This window comes from Thermobia domestica, chromosome 10, assembly GCF_964235325.1.
Source record: "Thermobia domestica chromosome 10, izTheDome1.hap1.1, whole genome shotgun sequence".
Classification (NCBI taxonomy): Eukaryota; Metazoa; Arthropoda; class Insecta; order Zygentoma; family Lepismatidae; genus Thermobia; species Thermobia domestica.
In genome coordinates this window covers 43,424,546-43,441,232 of record NC_137463.1, presented here as the reverse complement: position 1 = coordinate 43,441,232, position 16,687 = coordinate 43,424,546, and the positions used below count along the sequence as shown (strand labels likewise).

At 36.4% G+C, this 16,687-nt stretch overlaps 1 long non-coding RNA gene across 6 annotated transcripts in view; it reads right to left on the bottom strand.

Moving 5' to 3' along the window:
- Positions 1 to 16,687, bottom strand: part of LOC145662469 (uncharacterized) — a 70,834-nt gene that overhangs the window by 46,734 nt on the left and 7,413 nt on the right. For 2 of the 6 annotated variants that reach the window (XR_014127053.1, XR_014127054.1), the window contains exon 2: positions 3,098 to 3,239. The exons of 2 other annotated variants lie outside the window; for them this stretch is intronic. This is a non-coding gene — a long non-coding RNA (uncharacterized LOC145662469). Of the gene's footprint in view, positions 1 to 3,097; positions 3,240 to 6,582; positions 6,834 to 16,687 lie in introns of all 6 variants that reach the window. 2 more of the 6 variants (XR_014127052.1, XR_014127056.1) reach the window with 2 other exon arrangements.

Sequence of the window (16,687 nt, the reverse complement as noted above, 5' to 3'; positions counted from 1 at the left end):
TACTGATGTATGTCCTCTGCTTATCTGACAACCAAAAGGAAAGAAAAAATATTGTTTTCTGTTGTAGACTATGAACATAGGGGTCAAAATGACACCTCAGGTAGTTACTGCGTAGTTTATTTCCTGATAGTAAGCTAGGTTAGGAAGTTAGGTTACCTAAATCAAGTATCAAAAGTATCTTCCGTCATTTTTCAATACAAAATTACTTCTTTTAAGCACAAAACATACTGTATTACACCACTAATACGGTAACGTTGGACAATAATTTATCAAATTCAGAAGTAATACGCTTTTCTAGATGTTCTAGACACAAGTAGTTCTGCCATATCTTCCCAGGATATAGCTTTATCCTCCTTACTCGCCAGATAGAAAACCCCTTTGGACTGATATCCATCTTTGTCATTGTGGTCAGTGTGACATTTGAAGTACAAAGACACATTCATCTCTTAACAACTTTCTGTTCATTGAAATTTTACTTAATTAAAATTAACAAGGTTTAAATCTTTAATAAAATCACTTCTTACAACATATTCATTATTCACGAACCACATCATAACATATTGTTTACGTGAATCAGCTACTGCTACTCAAGGTAATTGACAATTGGATACCTGTTAGTGTCAAGCAATTTAGAGCCCACGCTGTATATGTGGCTGAAATTCCATGCATTATTCAAATATTTAACAATGTATATGCTGTTTTTAAAGCGTACTTTCTTTCGAGAGAGAAGCTGTACATAGGCCAAAATGACCCGATCATAGTGTTTTGTGGGGTGGAAATGAATGTTGGTCTTCTGAGTAGTATTAAAATATAAAGCACAACTATAAAGAACCACCAGGAATATAAATGGTGCTTTTTTCTGACTTTTCACATATTTAAACGAGAACGAATTGGAATGCAAACCTAACATAAAGAAACCCTACACGGTGGCCAGAAAGTCTTTACTGCCGTACATGTTAACATGTTTAAGATTTGAACCTTTCATTGATGTGGCAACAGTGCTTCTCACGTGAGTTGTCGTGTGATTGAAGCGTAACTGTCACGGAAGGAGGAGGATAAAGTCTGTGCATTGACCAGTTCATTGCCTCGCCCTTCCATGTTTGGTGAACAACAATGGAAGATACCAGTGACTTCACTTTGGAGAAGCAATTAGTAGCAAGTGTGTGGATCTATGAACGGAAGTACAACAACGAAAATATACTGGAGGTGATGGATAGGTTTCGTGAACGGTTCGGCAAGAAGCCACCAAGTCATCAGACTTGGGTCACGTAGAGGAAGAAAGCTTTTCGCCTGGGAAGTGTTTGGGTACCCCTCGTTCTAGTCGTTCATCAACTCGAAAGGAAACGTGTGCAGATGTTAGTGCGTCAGTGATGCGATTACCCTGCAAGTCGACCAGAAAGCGTTCTGGAGAATTTGGAATTGCAAAAAGCACAATGCAGCTCCACATGAAAATGGACTTAGGCCTAAACGCATTCCGCCCAATAGCCACCAATGAACTAACTGACGATGACTTTAACCGCCAGCAAGAAGTATGTAGGATTTGTTAGAAGCCTTCCCCACCATTCTTCCTCGGAAGTGCATTCTTTTCTCTGATGAATATGCTATTTTTCTGAGTCCCAGGGATAGGAACGTCTTTACATGGGCAAAGGAAAACCCATATTTTTATCAAGAAATTGAGAACAATCCTCTGTACGTCATGCTTTGGGCGGGAATGACTGAATAACACATCTTTTGTCCGTACTTCTTTGAGGGTTCCGTGACCCAGGTTACTTATGTAGAGATCTTGAATGATTGGCTTCTTCCACAGCTGGGCATCAACAACATGGTTGTTTATCAACACGATGGCGCTTTCGCCCACTTCTCATTTGCTTTTCGCGAACTCCTGAGCACACTTTTCCCTGGCGAATTGTTTGGGCATTGGTCCCCAAATTCACCAGCCCTTTACCTTTGGCCGCCTCGAAGTCCGGGCCTTACGACGCCAGACAATGTCCTGTGGGGTATCATCAAATCACATTAGGAAGAAGTAGTGAGTGGACAGTAATGCTTTGCGGGCAAGTGTGCTTTCAAGCCTTCCAGCTTGTGATACCGCAGCTGCTAAAGCGGGTCAGTAAGAGGATATGGAGGCGTATCAAACTGTGCAGGGATAATAAAGATGCACACACGAACATTTTACCCAAATAACTACAAGTATTATTAAGAATTATTAATGTACGAATAGAATAAGTGCGGGTGTAAACGGATTTTCTGGCCACCCTGTACATGTCCTTGGGAGTGACAGAAGTGAATGGTAGCAATAAATCCTTTAGTGGGTTTCTAGGAAGCGAGAAAATCCGCAGTGACTTGATTTCTCGTTTATAGCTCGTGACTGACACTAGCTATGGTTCAACATCGTGGCATATTTGCGCCTCATCTATCATCGTATTATACCGAAGGTCCATAATGGCCAGGGACTTTTAAACATTCTAGAAGAAGTTCGGACCCAGTTAAGTGCTTGCAAGTATGGAATGTAGCAGATGGTGAAGTTGAATAGTTCAGAACTCTTTTGAAATATTTTAAACCTCAAGTCTATTATTAATAGTTATGGTGATAATCGTGTCATGTGTCAACCTCATGTGGTTGAGGGCACGAAACTCGCGAAGATGCTTCTAGAATCATTGAATTCGAATATTAGTTTGAAAACTAAAAGAATAAATTTATTTTGTTGTACACAGCAAAGCGCATCATATGACACACAAATCTTCGGGTTAATGGAGTTTGTGTTTTTGGAAGACATAGAACAATAAATTTTCAACTGCTCAATGTATGACTTAAGAGCACGCTTTTACGTTCAGAGAAAGGACAGATAGAACAGGTAGAGAAAAAAGGGAAGAGAACATACTAGGAAAATAGAGTAAACAAATGTTGCCATAGATACGCAAAAAATGGCAGAATTTTGGAATTTGGGATGGAGTATTCTTTTTCTCATAAAAAGCCAGGTTCTGAAAGTAACGGAATTTTTCATTTTATTATTTTTTTTAGTATCACTTTCTTATTCAGATATAACCTGATTTTTCACTAATGGGCTCTACAATTATAACAGCATATTTATAATACTTACTATTTCCGAGACGTTATCTTCAGTCCGCAGCTGTCTATCTTGATCGGTTTTCAAACTGGCATTGTATTGCTTGCAGCAAGTGTAAGTTAAACTCAATATATCACAGGTGCCGTTTTGGTTGCGTAACCATTTTACCGAACACCTGAAAGTTAGATATTTTATAACAGATATGTGTTTTGAACCAGGTTGCCTAAACTTAAACTGGCAGGCAAGGAAACAAACACTAAAACAGTTTCGCTTTGTTATAAAAATTTCATTCTCCGTTCGGGAGACATTTTCATTGTGAGCTTCCAATTCGAATAAGGCTCAGAACTAAGGTTACAAAGCTGATACTTCTGGAATTTCATCAAATATAAAGGAATGAGGGGTGTGCGGTAATTTTAGTAGATGGAGTTGGCAACTGTGAAGAGTTTCAGCACCCTGCTACCTATGGTGCTAGTTGTAGGTAAACACAAATAGCGACTCGTTTGGAAAACTGGCCTCGCGAAGAAGTCCGTTCAGTTATTTGATTTCAGTGGGCAAAACATACTGTGAGATCTTGACATGATTGCGCGAAGCAATCAGGAGTAAACGGCCAGGATTCCTCACCGCGTACATCATCTTCCTTCATGACAATGCATGGTCGTGTACAGCCCGGAAGACCACCACGTTGTTGAAGTAGTTTTCGCTGGGACATAATCGACCACCCTCTTTACAGTCCGGACCTCGCTTCAAGCGACTTCCACTGTTTCTCGCACTTGAAGGAGCACCTAGCACGCCGTCACTTTCCTTGAAACGAGGAATTGAAACACTTCGTGACAACGTGGCTAAACACTCGACAGTATTTTTACCAGGAGGGAATCTTCAAACTTATCCCACAATGCGACAAGTACCTCAATCAATATGGAGACTATGTTGAAAAATAACCTATCTGTTGGCTGTATTGGTTGTATGAAATAATATATATACGTTTCCCTGTAGGCTTTGTAACCTTATTTTTTGATCATTCCTCGTAATATGAGTTCAGTTTACAAAATTGAATTCATAAACGGCCATTTTGGGTATGAATTTAGTTTAATACAGTAGTTAAAGTTCATTATTCAAAGAATTTCTTCTTTCTGTACTGTTTGAAATATAAAACGTGTGGAGAGAGTTTTCAGTGTTCACCTCCATTGAAATTTAACAGGCTAAATAAATTAATTTGGCCATTGTATATATGATCATTACTATTGAGTCTTACCAACTTTTTACAATAATAATAATAATAATAATAATAATAATAATAATAATAATAATAATAATAATAATAATAATAATAATGTCGTTGAAAATGGTAGCTCTATAAACAATTCGTTCAAACCAGAAAACCCACTGCGTCCATCGAACTGTCCTTTCCTTTAGGCACCTATCGTATAACTGCTTCCTTCAATTCCAAAATTTTGATATTTGCTGTTTAGAATACAGCAACCAAATGCTTTTTTATGTTTAAATGGGAAAAAAGAAAAGTGGACAGTTCTAGTGTATCTTAAATAAAATTTAAATGTTTTAAAAAACAGCCCAAAATTTCCCACGAAAAAAAAAGCGTGAAGAAAAAAACTAGTATAAAAATAAAAGGTCAATTTCTGAGCTCTCACATTGCTAGTTGAAAGTGTACAAATGCCAATAGATCCACGACTAGCATATCTGGAAAACATCGACAACGCTATGGATGTTGTTGTTTTCCTGTCCCCACTATCTTTATCAACGCAAGACTACCTGTTTGCTCCTTGTTCTCTCCGCACAGTTTACTAGAATAGAAGTATCAATCTGAGACGTCACAGAACACCGAATTAGAAATTATGGTGTAAATATGACTAAACTATTACATCTATACTTATATTGAAGAATACATTTGACTCATGTAATTTGTAAAAATATACATATAATACATTAAACATATATACATAACATAGACATATAATATAAAACTTGAACATATAACATATACAGCATTAAATATAATACCGAATGCATTTTAATTGCACTAAATTGTTTCAGCAATCTCTGTTACCTTCGTCAGCAGTCGTACGAAGAAGCGTTCATTTCCGTGAAGACAACGCTACCCACATGAAGATTAATTATCACACATACGCCAAAAAATAGTGTCAACTTAGTGCTAATGACACAGCATGAAAAAAAAAAGTACTCTTGCCAGAAAGCCAGAATTTCATATTCTTTGTGGTGGGGTTGTCTTCATGTGATAATGGAGCACCCACTTTTAATAATGGAACAATGATTTTGAAAAATATGCGAAAAATTAGTGCTGACGATGCAGATAAAAAGGAAATTAGTGCTCTTATCAGAAAGAATTCCACATTTCTTGTGGGCGGGGTTGTTATAACATGAATAGTCACACCAAATTTTAATAATGCAACACTTAATTTTGAAACTACTCCAAAAATTAGTTTTAACGTTACTGCATAGAAAGAAAATTAGTGCTATTTATCTCATCATGAAAATGAGGGATGAATTGTTTTCTCTAATGATACAGCCATAAGAAACTTTTGGCTTCCTGGTAACAGCACTAATTTTTTTTTCTATGCCGTATCTTCAGCACTAATTTAGCACTGTATTCGGCCATAGTTGCAAACTTAGTGCCATTATCATTTAAAGCCAAAAAAAAGTGATTTTAGTAATAATGATTAACATTAAAATAATGATCAGCAGCAGAGAACTGAAAAACAACCAAACAATAGTAACACTCAATAATTATGCTAATATCTATCACATTCCTCAAGCTACAGAACGCTTTCGTTTAACAGAATGACAGAACGTCTGTAATGCTTTGTAATTTTGCGGTCAATCGCATAGTATACAGAGACCCATCTTCCTAAAAATATTTTTTTTCCTTTTCTCTATTTCTGTTATCTTCAATTTCCAAGGATCTGGCCTACTAAAGGTTAAAAAAATACGTATAAAAAAGAATACAATTTTACTTACTTGAGAAGCTTGTTAATTAGTACTAATGGACAATCACAACGAAAAATGTAAACGTAGCAGGAATTCAATATGATTATGAAGAATAGGACGCTGTACCTTACTAAGCAATCGAAATGAAAGAACATCCATTGTTGAAAATGTATTGATACTTTTATACTAGAAGTATGATGTAGGAGATTTAATATTGTATTGTTATAATAAGATAAATATACTAAAAGAAAGGAACTGTAGATACCATGTATTACAACAATCTCTAATATTTCCATGGACACCAAAACTAAAAAGAGACTAATCGTAAGCCTAATCTTAAGAATAAGGCTAATCGTAAGACCAAATCTCACGAAAACGTAAACTGCTGTAGCAGTAGCAAGAAATATCCATAGCTTTTATTTATTTATTTTTAACCTTTAGGATAACTACTATAACTATTTCCACCTTCCATTAACATAACTTTTATGATGGGTTTAATGTTATCCTGGGCTGGGAAAAGTTCTGTTACATCAGCAGGACATCTTGTTAACATTTACCTTGATCATCGGACCCACGGCTCTTATCTGTGGTTTCGCTACTTCTTAATTCAAGTAGTTTCAAATGGTGTTGCGATGAAGACTTAACCAGTGGCGGCGTTAAACTGAGCGAAATGGAGAATATAAATTGTTGACCTAAGACTTGGAGTGAATAATTTATTTATAGCATTTCTTCTGCAGCATGTACCAAAAAGTCCGAGGCCATAAGCCAATCGAGTTACTTTAAATTGTGAGGTAATACATCTCCTATACTGTAAAAAATTAAGTAAAATAACAACGAATCACTATCAAATATTACATGTGCATATGCATAAAATAAGGACTAGGTTATTATTGAAATATCAATTAGAACTATCACGTGTACACTACGTGAAGGAGTTTGTTTTGTACTGTGATATATTCTCAATTTACTATTAAAACCAGAAGTGGTATTAGGTATAGTAGTAGAGAAATTATAGAGTGGAGATGAAACGTATGCTTGGGACGTTCAATTGATTGCAGTAAATTGCTTCTTGCTATCTATTAGCGATCAACATTAAAACCGGAAGTTGTTGATTTCTACCACTTCCGGCTTGAATATCATGTCCATTAACAAAATATATTTGGTTTGTTTTTCATTCGTCTACAGGAATAAATGTCCATAGCCCTATATTTTTCTTAGTTCTTTTTCTTCGTATTAATTGGAAGGTAGGTGACCTTGTGACTACACTGTAAAGCCTCCCCTGCTATGGTAGGTGAAAGTTTGTTGAATTCAGTAGAATTAGGCTCTATTGCGAGTCTAGGTTCCGCAACATAAAGTAGACCTATATTACGTGTAGTCAGGGTGAGCACTTGGAAATTAGGCGTTAGAACTAGATTGTCACTGTTCACTTTGCAATTTAGTTACACTACTTTATGAAGAAGCAATATGATATATAAGCTCTTTAGCACTGACTATTGTGTAACGGAGGGACACCAACTTTTGCCCCTCTCTAGCCTGGCTAAAATTGATGTTGATCCATCAAATAGTTCTTATCTCCTTGTCTCTCGGACGAAGTGAAGGAGGAACATACGGACAGACAAGGTTAATATATAAAAGAGTTTCGGTAAATCAAACTCCCTAAAAATCAGATCTTACAGTTACATTCAATATTAACTCTGTCATATAACAGCATAATCGAGATATGTCCATTTCATTGACCCTTTAACTGGTTATGACGTAGTACTGCGTCAAGACATATGTCTAGTAGAAATGGCTACGACATAGCACTACGTCATGACTAAAAAGTCACTAATGTTCAGTGGCAATTACAAAGGTTTCTCTTGAATACTTCAGAACCAAATCAATAGATTGCTATGAATACCCATAATGTGCAAACGACATTGGGTTTTGGAATATCAAATGGCACATTGTTGCTCGTAAGAACATCGCTGCTGCTGTAATAAGAGAAACAGAAACTGCATTTCAAAACAGTAGCAAACGTCTTAGTGAGGCGGGAACGTCTTTGTAACGTTTTGTTTGTTTGTTTGTTTGTTTATTGTTGTTTGTGTGAAACATATATCATTGTTTCATAGATCTACGGTTCTTGTGGCTACAACGTAGGACTACGTCTGCCAGCTGAGAGTAAACATTTCCAGAAAACTGTGTTAGTTAAAGGGTTAAATACTCAGTGAGAGATGCACAACTATTTTCAGCAAAGGTCACCAATGATTTTTCAACTATGCTCTGTTTATAAATATATTGACGGATATTATGGTGAAAATAGAGACATTGAAGTGACAATGGGTCGAATGCAATAAGAAATGTTGATCGCTGCAGAAAAGCAGTCTCTCACTGGCTGTTAAGGGACAAGTAGCATGTAGCAACCTATTAAACGCCATCGCGCAAGACATACGCCGCCTTATGCAGAGTCGTTTTGACGTATGATTAGCGTCATACTAAAGGCCTGGCTAGGGCTACTGCAGGTAACATATGTTAGTCTAACTCATTAGTATGGCACTAATCACGCGTCAGAATGACTCTGTATAAGGCCCAGGGTGACAAAATAAGTAGCTCTGCACAGTGAGCATAGTGGTTCAGTGATAAAGCTCTCGTCTCTATTTTCAGGGGTCTCTGGTTTGATCTCCTCCCATCGAGTTAGTGGTGAGCAACATCGTGTCCGTAGGTTTTGTTGGGATTCTTCCGGTTCCTCCCACATTCTCAGTCTACCAATTATTTCATACTTGACTTCCATTAATTCATCCGTTACTTTTAGCCTAAAGGATAATAGCATGGGACATAAAACTAGAGGTTCCATTTCATTTACAGAATTGATTGAGAAATCTCAATTGAAAAAAATATTTTGACTAATGTTAGCAACATAAACTATTTTTCACTTCTTGGTTCTGAGTAAAGTAAGTTAAATGATTCAGTATGTAAGACATATAGGCCTATATTGGACATATGATCATACTTGGCAACTTTTTTCCTGTAATATTTGTATTTAACATTAGAATTCAAAGAATGCCTTAAGAGTCTTCATCCCGGCGAAATTAAAATACCGCTAATTTTACAATAATTATGTGATATCTTCAAATAGATAAAAGATAATCGAAATGTGGAACAAGAGCGTCCTAGACAATATTATTTTACATAAGAAACCGTTATCACGACTCACTTATCTGCTTTCGATTTTGAGCCATTTTGAAAATCGGCATTTATTTTCGCGTTTCTAAACAGCTGAAAACGGAAAGCCACTAGGTGACATGTGATAACGGTACCTCACGCAAAATAATATTGTCTAGGGCGCTCTTGTTCCATATTTCAATTATCTTTTATCTATTTGAAGATATCACATAATTTCTGTAAAATTAGCGGTATTTTAATTTCTCCGGGATGAAGACTCTTAAAAGTAAAACATCACAGAAGGCCCTTAAGTCGGGATGATTTTGCGACGAGGGGTGCAAAGCCAGTTTCACCACCATAGTCTATGTGATTTCCCTGCTCTAGAACTCTAGAGCCGCCACTGTATCACATTTATCTTTACTCCTGATCCACATCAGGCGCGCACCCGTAAATTTTTGTTGAGGACTTCAAACTTTGGGGAGGGGGATCCAATACCACAAGCCACTGCGTCTATGTAGTATTGAACGGGTATTATTGTGCACCCGAAAAGACGATAAGTAATTGTAAAATACTTCCACCTGTAATTTCGGGAAAAAATGAAAGAACTAGATTGTTTTTATAAGAAAAAAGAGTACAGATGAAGTGTAAGATCAAATTTTCATGCTGCATCATCTACTTCTATGCTAAACAATTAGCCTATAGGAGTTTTATTGGTAAAGTGTACAAATGTATATTGAGTTGATTTTTTTTGGGGGGGGTCCGGCCCCGGTGGACCCCCGTGAGTTCGCCCCTAATGCACAATATGTAAAATTAAGTTATAAATATTGTTATGATTATATAATTATGTTGATATTCCGTTATATTTTTGTATATCTTACCTTTTACGATTGTTATATGCTTTAGTGTAAAATGGCCAACATGCCGCCACTGTAGGATACAAATAACTAAATAAATTATTAGGCATTCAGGAACGAAGAATCAAAAACGAGAAAAATCCTGTAAAACGAAACACGGATTGCTTCGTGATTGTACCGTGTTAGAAGTAATCTGAGTGGTGTTACGCTCCCTCCCGTGAAAGTGACACTTGGTTAGGGTGACCTGAAAGCCTGGGCGAATAGCGTCTTCTTCCTCGTGACCTTCAAAAAACCTCTCCCAGATCACGTGGTGAGGGCAAATAAAAGGGTGGGATTTGGGGATGAACGCCGAAAGTGAAAAATAACAACGCCAATAGTCTTACGGGGTTGATTTTCTAACTCCACCTCCGAACAATGCGTGCTCTTCTTCTGCGCACAATAGACAGGGGTTGCTTTGCTCTTTTAGGTCTCTTTTCCCCTGCTGTTAGCCACCCACAATCAATAGAGTGGTGGCACAGTAGTTAGTGTTGGGGGTGGTTAGAGCTATAGTGCGGATGTCTATAACAGTGAATTGTGCTCTGTGAATTTCAAACAATTTGGTGATTGTGTCTGTTTATTTTAACTTTATTATTTTCTTCGGCAGTTGTTATGCACATGAGCTTTAGCATTTACCGTTCTTATAGTGTATTTCTTATACAAGAAGGCACAATAAAAAATAAAAGAGTGCAACAACTGTACCGGTTTGTTATCATTCCTTAATATCAAGCAAGATGTAATAGACATCACAAATTGATCTAATAAGTAAGTACTGCATTTCTAGTATTCCAGATTGAAATTGAATTCAGAATGTCAGACGATTTAATCAGGCATTTATTCCAAAGTTGGTCGTCCGCCTCGTTTTTATCAAAAAGCGTGTAACAGCTACGAAAATTTAAAAATCGTCGATATATATATGACCGCTTTAAAAGGATATAATGGAGTAGGCTAAGGTAGAGTAGAGTAAGGTAGGGATAAGTAAGGTAGGGTAGAGTCGGGTTAGCTTAGGGTTAGGGAAGCTTTGACTCCTCTTGTTGAAATTATTAGAATGTAATTTCTCGTCTCTGTGTAAGGATACCAACAGGAGTGTCTCTATACACCTGTAGCCATGCTTCAGAATACAAATGCTTGTTAATCTCTCACAATCCACCATAGGGGTCTATGGTAATATTGCGCAAAGTAGTTCCTTCCACTTGCCAAAAAAGTTCCATGTTTATAAACTGCTTATAGAAAAAAAAATAAGCACAATTTCCGCTCTCCTTATATATTAGCAAGCACACAAACGAGGAAATTATCCATTTATTCCCGGTAAATTTTCAAAATTTTGCTAGGAACGGACGACCAACTTTGGAACTTAATTCTTTAATCATTTTAGATTTCTCGAGACTAGGGCTCCAGACTGTCCCAGATTCAGCCTTAAAACAACTGCAGGAGCATAACCAAAAACTTCGTTGGAAGTGGTCCAATGCTTGGGAAGATCCAATACAACGAAACACTGTGTATAGAAGAAAATATATTAGTACTGAATAGTGGAACTGTTAGGGCCTAGTTATTCTTCATGAGAAAAGGCAATAAGTAATTATTAAGTACTGGCACTTACAGTGGCGTATTTACGATTTTGTTTCGGGAGGGGCTTTGCTAACTTTCCGGGGGGATTTGCCTGGAAATGTGAAAATTCTGCAAGATATTTCATTTACTTTCGGGGGGGCTTAAGCCCGGAAGCCACCCCCCTAAATACGCCATTGGGCACTTATATTCTAAGAAAAAAAGAAAAGAAAAAATGTGTGGATGTAGGGTGTAAGATCAAATGTTCAAGCATTTCTCTGCTAAATAAGCATAGTTTTATTAAGAAAGTGTGGAAATGTAGGTCGTCTATGTCGAGTTACCTTGAGTTTTTTGGGGGGGGCAGGGTCATTCTGGACCCGGTAGTTTTCCCGCGTGGGTGCTTACAAACTCAATTTGAAATTGACCATATTTCAATCCATTCCTTATATTATCTTTGACGAAATTGAAAGCTTCTTTGTAAAGCATTCTGAAACGATTCCAAGTTCTATGCAAACCAAGAGTCGGATAAATAAATTTGTAACCTTAGTGCTGAAAATAAGTTCTATGACAGTATCACCTCGAGAGGTTTTTGCATGGAAAGTTCTACTAAAGTTGGAAATTTCATGTTCAAATTTCAGTAGAACTTGGCATCGCTTCAAGATCTCTATTCTTCTTTCTGACCCAATAAAGTGATAAATGTACGACAATTTTATTCTACTCACATTTATGTTTCTGGTGTGATACCACTTCCTTTTAAAAAGCATGACATAAGTGGCGTGATAAATATGTAATTTTGCCCTTGTACTCTAATTTTACTTCTTGGAGGAAAAAAATTCCAGTTTTCGGATTTTCTTCTTTATTTATGCCACAAATCCTAAATCCTACACTTATGCCCACTTTTTTTATAAAAAAAAGTATCCTATAGCTTTTGAATCAATTGATAAGTATATGTAATTTTTCCCTTGCCTCATAATTTGCCTCCTTGGAGGGGGAATTTTCAGTTTTGGATTTTTTCTTTTACTTGTATTACAAATCCTACACGTGTAACTAATTTCAAGTTCCCATGTCTACAGGAAGTACTACATAGGTTTTGAATCAAGTAACGGAACTATATGTAACTTCGCTCTTACCCCCTGAATTTCTTCGTTGAAGATAGAAATTTCAAGTTTTCGATTTTTTCCTTTTATTTCTTTTACAAATTCTACGTTTATGCCAAATTTCAAGTAGCCTATAGGTTTAGAATCAAGTGACGTAACCAAATAAATTTGTGCCTTGGCTTCTAATTATCCTCCTTGAAGGAGTAAATATTCAGTTTTCAGATTTTCTTTATTATTATTATTATTATTATTATTATTATTATTATTATTATTATTATTATTATTATTATTATTATTATTATTATTATTATTATTATTATTATTATTATTATTTTATTAATGTCCAACCCAAATTTCAAGTTTCCATGTCTACTGGAAGTATCCCATAAATTTTGAATAAAGCAATGTAAATATATAATAAAGAAAATATTTCACTATCGCCATAATTTGCCTCCTTGGAGGGGGGAATTTGCAACTTTTAAGTTTTCGAATTTTTCCCTTTACTTATTGTTGAGTTTAGTTTAACGTCCCTTTCAGCAGCGAGGCTATATGAGACGGGACCTACTGATTAACGTAGAATCCGAACCACATGAGTTCCCACCGGGAATCGAACCCGGCTCTTCCACGCCATCCCTTTACTTGTATCAAAAATCCTACACTTGTGCCAAATTTCAAGTTTCCATATCTACAGGAAGTACTCTGTAGGTTTTGAATCAAGAAACGCAGCTAAGCTATATGTAATTTTATCCTTACCCCCGTGTAATTCCTCCTTGAAAGGGGAATCCCCAGCTTTCGGACTTTTTCCTTTAATTATGTGTAGGAGTACATTACAAAACTCGCATTTGTGCCAAATTTCAAGTTTCCATGTCTACAAGAAGTACCCTGTAAGTTTTGAGTCCAGTGATTTAATTTTGGCTCTGCCCTCTAATTTTTCCCTTAGAGGGGGAAACTTTCAGTTTTCAGATTTTCCTCTTTACTTGTATCACAAACTTTGCAATTGTGCCCAATTTCAGGTTTGTATGTGTACAGGAACTATCCCATATTTTTGATGGTGTATGTATGCCAAAATTTAAGTTTTTTTAAAAGTATTTTATGACCCTGTATCTTGTAAACGGTTCTAGATAAAACATTGAAATTTTATAAAGAACATGACCTGGTAAAGGTCAGTTATGGAGCCAATTTTCGTTGCACTATCGTAATGAAAAACGAAGTTATGGATGTTCGAAAAACGTCTGAGTTGCTTCATGTAATATACAGACTGCGTGCACCAGCCAAAGAACTTGGCTCATGTACTGCTGTGCGCCTTGATACTTGAAAGAATTGGTGAAATGAGAATTTAGGGGGAAACGAATGGACTAAAAAACACGTTGTCCACTGTAGTCTTGAATGATCTGGAATCGAACCAAAAACTCTTGCACCAGAATTGTGAAATGCAGGCCTTGTATACCAACGTATTACTGTATTCCGTAAAGTATAGTAGATATTAACAGCGCCAATTGTTAATAGTAAGTTTTTATTAGTGAAACTAACAGCAGTGCCCCTTATCCCACGAGAAAAAGAGGCGTAATAAATATAAAACTGGGTATTTGCATATTTTAGAAGTTTCCTCCATCAGCAGCGAAGTTTTTAAAAACACTGAAACACATGTTCCAGGGATGGATGGGTCGTGGGCCAAGTGGGTCAAGAATTGTGAGTGGATCGTGGGTCAACATGATGTGTTTCCCTTCCGACTCACCACCCACTGTAATCCACTCTGACCCACCGACCCATCATGACCCACCATAACCCACTCTGACGGAGCTTGAATGATTGCCCGTAAGAATTCAAACTCCGATTAGTGATAATTTCACAGCCTTGTTTTATTACAAGTGTAGCTCTTTAGTCAGTGGAGAGCAGGGCATGAATCATGGGTCAAAGGTGATAATGATGGGTGTTGGTGGGTGGTGGGTCAGAGTGGGTCATGGCGGGTGATAAGTCAGAGCAGGTCACGGTGGGTAGCGGGCCATGGGTCAAGTTTTCATTGACCCACGCCATTTCTGATAAAATCAGTCATTTCTAATGAAGATATTGTGTACGAATTTCACTCCAACTTAAACAAATTCCCACACTGTGCACTCTCTGAATAAAAGAAAATACTGTAAATGTATGTATTAGGAAAATTTTCGAAAACGATAAATCGCATACGCATATTCCCTTATATATCGAATATTTTCTATCACTTCTCCCCACTTTCTAAGGATAAAAAGATAAATTTGAGTATTGTAGAAATTTCCCCCATTACCTCTCTCTCTCTCTCTCTCTCTCTCTCTCTCTCTCTCTCTCTCTCTCTCTCTCTCTCTATATATATATATATATATATATATATATATATATATATATATATATATATATATATATATATATATATATACTTAAAATTAAAGTCTATCTACCGAATTTCACAGCTCTAACTTAACTGAATCTACATATTCGTATTTCCTGAATAATGAATAAGAAATTTGAGTGTTATAGAAATGTTACCTCTTTCCCCTTTTATAGAAGTAGAATTTTCGAAACCATTGAAATATGTATTCTCTTATTTTAAATAAACACATTATATGTCGAGCTTCATTTTTCTAATTTCAGTGATATGTGAAATACTCAATTCTTGACAAAATAATAGTAATTATGAAAACGTCCTTTTATTCTCTTAGTATATGTGTTTCAAAAAGTCCTTCTTATCTCTTGTGTTCATGACAAAAGAAGTATCATTTGAAAAGAGAGCTTTGAGTTTAACGTCCCACGATTATGTCTTTTAGGCTAAGGAAGACGATGATTAAAGCAAGTGAATGATGATGGAAGAATTGGTGGAATGAGAAAGTGGGAGGAAACGGGAGTACCCGAGAAAACCCACTAGCACGATCTTGTCCATCACAAACTTACTTGGATGGGGTTCGAACCAGGGACCTCATGCACCAGAAATAAGCGCTCTACAACTGAGCCACTATGCTCTCAAAAGAAGTATCCTGACTAAATTTCAAGTTTTTACCGATAATAGTTGAGTCACTTCTACTCTTTTATATGAACAATATAATAATAGTATCAGGCACGTAGCCAGGATTTCGTGAAGGGGGGGGTTCGTGACATGAAATATTGTCATCACACTAGGATCTCGTTCATTCTATACTATTTTACTGGAACATACAGTATATTGGTTCGTTAAACCAGGATTTCGTAGTGGGAGGGGGCCGTGACATTAAATTCTGAAGGCCCACGAGCTCGATCAATCTAAACTATTTTACTATCAACATATATTGGTTTGTTAGAACAGGTTAAAGGAGCAGTAGAAAATTATTTTTGAAATAACATGTTTAATACTGCAAGGATGCAATGACGAAAAATTATGATAAAAAATGTCCACCTGTTACACAACGGCACTATGATTTTGGGAGTTTAAAATCTCCTTGACTTGTAGCTCTGAGAATTCTGTAACTTTTCTACAAATTTGAAATTCCCTGACTCTTCCAGGATATCCCGCTCACCTCGTCACCATGTATTGCAAGTAATACAAATCTCCTCATAAGAAAGAGGAACCATAAGCTTCCTATAGTTTTTTTTTTATTTTTTTATTTTTAACGCTGATCCTTCTTTTTCTCATTTCTCACCCCCCGCCCCTTCCCCTTAGCTACATGCCTGAATAGTATACACATAATGTACGTAAGGTTTAATGAAAGGTGATATATACATATAAAGTTTACTTTTCAGACTCAAATGTACCAAGTAAATTGTTGGAATATAAGAGTAGGTAGGTAAAAAGGGTTTTAAAATGTGACACTAGCCGTTGCTAAGAAAGATAGTTATGAGTATGTGCAAATATAGAGATTATGTAGAGATTATAGAGATTAGATTCATGGAAGAGTTTAATGAAGATATTTGGAAGACATAGCTAAGAGGCCGTTGGAGATATTTGTGTTAAGAGTTTAAATGGATGATAAATATGAGTAGAAGAG